Below are 6,544 nucleotides of genomic sequence, written 5' to 3'. Positions count from 1 at the left end.
ATTTTCTAATTTTCTATTGTTTTTGGATTTTAATTTTCTAATTTTTGTTTGGTTTTTGTTTATTTCTCCCCCTAAATTTGTGCATGGGTGAGAATGAAATATAAATGCGCAAATTTAAACTAACCTAAACAAAAATTAATCCTCAAAGCGAATCATTTTCAAAAAGTTTACCAGCACATCGAATCGAGCTTTGTTAAACGGCTTGGTGAACAGATCTGCCACATTATCAGTAGTGGGAACCTGTTCTAGCCGAATGAGCAAGCTCTCATAACAATCTCTGATAAAATGAACTTTGATGTCGATGTGCTTGGTTTTTGAGTGCTGGACCGGATTTTTAGCAATTTGGATCGCAGCCTCATTATCACAGAAGATAGGGGTTTCTTGAAAATTCAAACCATAGTCCAACAGCTGATGTTGGATCCATATGACTTGAGAACAACAGACAGACGCAGCTATGTATCATGCTTCTGCTGTTGAGGTCGAGACAGTATTCTGCTTCTTGCACTGCCAGGACACCAGCCTATCTCCGAGATATTGACATCCGCCTGAAGTCAATTTCCTGTCAAGCTCGCAGCCTCCGTAATTGCTATCTGCAAAAGCATAAAGATCAAATTCGGAATTTTTCGGATACCAAAGACCCAGTTTTGGGCTGCCTTTGAGGTACCGAAAAATTCTTTTAACAGCAATAAGATGAGACAGTTTAGGATTAGCCTGGTAGCGCGCGCATTGACAGACCGCAAACATAATGTCTGGGCGACTTGTAGTCAGATACATCAGCGATCCGATCATCGATCTGTAGTACGTTTGATCTACGGATTCGCCTTCAAGATCAGGAGTCAGCAGTGGTCTCTCCGCCATGGGCGTCAAGGCAGGTTTGGCGTCTCTGAACCCGAACTTCTCGAGCATATCATCCACATATTTGGCTTGATGAATCAGGATTCCGGCTGAAGATTGTTTGACCCGAAGCCCCAAAAACATGGTCATTTCCCCCAAAGAACTCATCTCGAACCGCTTTTTCATGACGTCCTCGAACTCCTTGCATAGCTGAGGACTCGTCGACATGCTTGATGAATAGGGTCTGGTCGATAGTGCCGCGGGAATAGCCATGATCGAGTAAGTGCTCTGTGAGAGTAGCATACCAGGCTCTGGGAGCTTGATGCAGCCCATACAAAGCCTTGTCTAACTTGTAGACATGGTTAGGAAGTTTTGAGTTAACAAACCCAGGAGGTTGGTCAACATAAATCTCGTTCTTCACCTTGCCGTACAAGAAAGCCGTCTTGACGTCCATTTGATAGACGGTGAAGTTCATGAAGGAAGCATAGGCGAGGAAGATACGAATAGCCTCCAAGCGTGCCACCGGAGCATAGACCTCTGTATAATCAAGACCCTCTATTTGTCTGAACCCACAGACCACCAATCTCGCCTTATTATGGACAATGACACCCGAATCATCTTGTTTGTTCCGAAACACCCATCTAGTGTCAAGAGATTTCTTGCCTTTAGGCAGCTCCACCAACTTCCAAACCCCGAGCTTTTCGAATTGATTGAGCTCGTCATGCATGGCATCTACCCAGCTGGGCTCATTCAAAGCCATTTCGACGTTCTTGGGCTCTATTTGAGAAATGAAGCAATAATAGAGACATGTGTTGACGTCTCCACTCTAGCTTCTCGTTCGAACTCCGTCGCCCAGCTGGCCAATGACATTTTCTATCGGATGATCGCGCTGTATGCGATAGGGGATTGCGTGACTGATGTCATTGATTGAAACGGGAAGATTATGGATATTAATAGCTCCTTCATTTGCTGAAGAATCCACGGTAGATGTACCAGCTTCGTTTGTTGGATTTGCTACAAACTCATCTGCGATTCGTTCGGGAAAGAGAAGTTCCATCAAATTTTGAGTGACAGCGGAAGTATCTTGGTTCATGAACTCTCTTTCGACCGGATTTAGAGGAGTAGCGTTAGCATCTGGAGCATGTTGTTGTGTTGATGATTCAGGAGAAGTGATTGGAACACTAGACACCACCGGAGGATCAGTAAAAACCAATGGTGGTCTGTAGACAACCTCTTCATCTTCGTCTTCAATGATAATCTTCGAACCAGAGGTAGACCCAGGTTGGTTATCAGACGACACATCAATCAAGAAAATGAAAATAAAGAAGAAAATGAGTAGAAGATTGAATGAACTTGAGCTTGCATACGATTAACACATGAAACCGTATGATACAACTCAATGGACCGAAAACCACACAGTAAACAACTGTAGAACAACAACTCTCAACTGACAACCTGACAAGACTATATATACCCAACTGGACCGAAAACAAGTTTCGGTCAGGCAGACCGAAAACCTGTTTTCGGTCACTTCCCAACCGAAAGCTTGCCTAGATCGAAAACGTCAAACACACACAATAGACTCCAAAATACATTGTCAAATGCCCTAACTCGTCTATACATTTTTGCCTAGCCCAATCCATATATATTGGCCCTTCAATCTCCCCCTTGGTTTGCGGCTAGCATGAATCAGTCTTTATCAATAATGAGCACATTTTCCCCAGACGAACCACCAGCTTCATTTGTTGGATTTGCTACAAACTCACCTGCGATTTGTTCGGGAAAGAGAAGTTCCATCAAATTTTGAGTGACAGCGGATGCATCTTGGTTCATGAACTCTCTTTCAACTAGAGTTAGAGGAGTAGCATCAGCATCTGGAGCAGCTTGTTGTGTTGAGGACTCAGGAGAAGCGATTGGAACAGATGACTCCACTGGAGGATCAGTAGTAGAAACTAATGGCGGTCTGTAGACAACCTCTTCATCTTCGTCTTCAATGATAATCTTCGAGCCAGAGGTAGACCCAGCTTGGTTATCGGACGACACACTAAAGGATTTGAATAGCGATGTGTAGTCAAATAGCCAATCAGGACCCACCCTAGCGTCCGTCTCATTCTCTTCAAGCCAACGAACATCAAAAGACTCCACGATTTGCTTCGTCTTCTTATTGTATACCCAGTAAGCAGTACAAGCAGCGTATCCGACGAAATAGCAATCATCCGCTTTTGCATTGAACTTTGGGTAGGATTCCAAGTGGAGAAGGGTGCAAGGGCAACCAAATACTCGGAAATGGCTGACAGATGGCTTGTGTCCATAGAGAATCTCATACGGGGTTTTCATCTGGGCTTTGTTGATTAGGACACGATTTTGAACGTAGCAAGTCGTGTTAATCGCCTCCGCCCAAAAGAAAACTGGAAGTTTAGAATCACAAATCATCGTCCTTGCGGTGTCTTGTAATGTCCGATTCCTCCGCTCAGCAACACCATTTTGTGGTGTCCGAACAGAACTGAATTGACGCACGATCCCTTTCTCAGCGCAAAAATGATCAAGAACAGCGTTCTTGAACTCTGTTCCATTATCTGTGCGTAGCGCTTTCACTTGGTTGTTGGTTTGGTTCTCGATCATTACAATGAACTTCTTGATGAGGTCAGCGATCCCAGCTTTATTGGACAGAAAGAAGACCCACGTGAAACGAGAGAAATCGTCTATCACAACGAGACAATACGAATTTCGGTTGATGCTGAGAACGTTGACCGGACCAAACAAGTCCATGTGCAACAACTGGAGCACCTGACTGATGAAGTTGACCTGCTTTGGCAGATGTGGTTTCCGATGGTGTTTCCCTTAAGCACAGGAAACACATTTTTCAAAAGTAATAAAATCTCTGACAGGTAGACCGCGGACCATTTCGTTCTTGGCAAGACGGTTCAGATTCTTTGCATTTGCATGGCCAAGTCGACGATACCCCAGCATTGCGTTTTGTTCTGAGACTTTGGAAAAGAGACAAGTGACTTCATCGGGTACATTGATGTTCATGTCGATAATATAGGCATTCCCATCCCGCTTTGATTTTACGAGAATCCACTCCTCCGGAATGACAATGCCCGGCTTGAAGATTAGACATTCTTTATCGGTGAAGTGTGTCGAGTAACCCTTGTCGCAGATTTGAGAAACACTCAGCAGACTGTGCTTCAGCTCAGGAGCATAGTTGACATTCTCAAAACTGAGCACTTCGTTCGTCACCGTTCCTTTCTGCGTTATCTTTGCGCCTTCTCCGCCCCCAAAGGAGACATATCCCCCATTAAATGTCTGAATGTCGCGCAGTTGGGAGATATCTCCAGTCATGTGTCGGGAGCAGCCGTTGTCGACATACCAGGGTCTGACGACATTCCTCCGCAACTGTCCCTGCACGATGAGTGGAATCATTTAGATTTGGGGACCCAACTCATTACAGTCCTGGGTTGACCCTTAACTTTCACAGATTTCTCATTTGATTTCTCTTTTTCAACAGATACAGAGGAGGATGATGACTGATCAGACTTTGATTTTGGCATCCATTGATATTTAGGTTTTGAAATAGCTTTCGTTTGAGTTTGCTTCGAGCCGGTGGATTTTCTACTCGAAGAGTTTGAAGATCCAGACCTCCTCTTTGACGAAATTGACTTTGGCTTAGCTTGGGTCAATTTTGGCAAACTGTTTGTGAATTTATTGAAAACATGTTTGTTCTTTTGAAAACCTGCCATTTTCTTGTTTTGATTTGTTATCCAGTCATCATCTCGAGAGCGAGTTCTGGAGGATTTTCTAATTAAATATCGTCCTCTAGACTCATTCTCTCCCCTTTTTGACATGTGATGCACAAACATCCGGTTTAGACAATTTCTGGCAATATGACCAGCAGTACCACAATTGAAGCAAATTTGTTTATTATCATTGGATTAGGTACTGCTCTTGTCAGATTTCTGGCTTTTATTAACATTTCTAGCATTTTCACATTTGCAAGAACAAGCACAAGATTGTGTAGCAAACGTAGAAGATGTAGAAGCATTTGAATCAGTTTTAGCAACTTTATCAGAAACAACATCATTATTTTCAATTTTATCATTCTGAAATAACACACCACCAGAAACAAAAACATCAATTTTAGAGTTTAAAACAGACTCATCACAAAATTCAACACCAAATTTTGACATTGAATTATTCGACTCAGACTTTTCAGCTTCTTGCTCCCCCTAAACTACTGACATATCTGCACTTAAGGTAGAAATGTTAGTATTCAAAATTTTATCATTAGGACCTGTTGCTTGTTCAGAGGCTGGCTTCCCATAAACCATGAAAGGTTCTCTGTCAATCTCTTATTGAGATAGAGGAGGAGTAGTGTAATTATGATTGAAAGGAAGAGGGACACTCTCAAAACCTAATCCTACTTTTTTCTGGTTTCCACATGTAATGTCCTTCCACTGCATCTGTTCCTCTATCATTTTTGCAACTACTTCACTTGACCCATCGAATTTGTTAAAAATAAATTCAGCATTTTCAAGATGATTTTTCAATGAGTCAAGTTCAGCGGTCACAGCAGCAAATTTTCTTTTGAGATGATCATAGTTCTCGCATTTGTTGATGTAATCCTCTTGCAGTTTCTTAAAGTCCTTTGTTTTATTCTCTAATTGTGTTTTTAAAGGCTTTTGATTTTTCCTAAGTGTGTAACCCTCATACTTAAGGTCCTCGTTCTCTCTCTTGATTAATTCAATTTGCTCACGTAAGAATTTAATAGTTTTCATGCAAGATTGAGAACAACCAAATTCACTGACCTCAGGTTTGGCTGGCTCAGGAGTAGTTTGCACCATGAACGCAAACTGAAGATTCATCATCTCTTCTTCAGGGTCTTTCTCTGCTTCTTCCTCCACACAATCCTTGATTTGAGCAAGATGCGCATTTTCAGGTCCTGAAATATTCAGAGCCTGAATTTGATCTTCCCAATCAAAGGATTGGGCCACCATCGCCAAGTTAGCAGTCTGATTGCTTGAAGATGATCCTCTGTTGACATTGTTCGCCGGCACCATGGTTCGCTCAGAATTCTCCCTTCGATCTGGCTTTGGACATTCTCGAGCAAAGTGTCCAGGTTCATGGCAATTATAACACCTCAGCTTTCCTTTGTTGAACCCCACTTTCTTGTCAGAGTTCACGCTCCAGTTGTTTTTCCCAGTTTTCTTGGAGAACTGCTTTGCCCTAAAAACAGCCATGGCCATTTGCCAGGTGATGTCCATCTCCTCCACATCCTCTGGATGGATCTGGTCTAGGTCAGCAAAAGATAATTATGGGGAAAGTTCTCCGGCCACAAAAGCGTTGTAACAGTTCACCAGACCAGTGACGAGGGCCAGATTTTCTTCCTTTTCTTTCAAAGATGAAGCTTGAGAATTGATTCCATGAGATTGAATGGGTGCATTTGAGGATGAACCAACAATAGAACCAACTTGTTGAAGAGAAGTTTGAGGTTGAGGAACTTGAATGTTTTGCATTTGAGGGATCACATATGAGGTAGGCTGATGAGTCACATAAGGTTGAGCATGTGGAACATGAGAAACTGGAGGAACTTGAGGAGTTGAAAAGCTTGAGAAAGCAGTGTTGTTGGTGGTTTGGATCCCAAGATTTGCTGTGGAGTATGAATTGACATGGTTAATCTCCCTCTGCTTATCATCGAGATCGCAAGCCTTGA

This window comes from Lactuca virosa, chromosome 8 (assembly GCF_052849685.1).
Source record: "Lactuca virosa cultivar CGN04683 chromosome 8, Lactuca_virosa_CGN04683_v6, whole genome shotgun sequence".
In the NCBI taxonomy this organism is placed as follows: domain Eukaryota; kingdom Viridiplantae; phylum Streptophyta; class Magnoliopsida; order Asterales; family Asteraceae; genus Lactuca; species Lactuca virosa.
The sequence above is the reverse complement of the archived record's forward strand: the minus strand, read 5'-3'. Positions refer to the sequence as shown.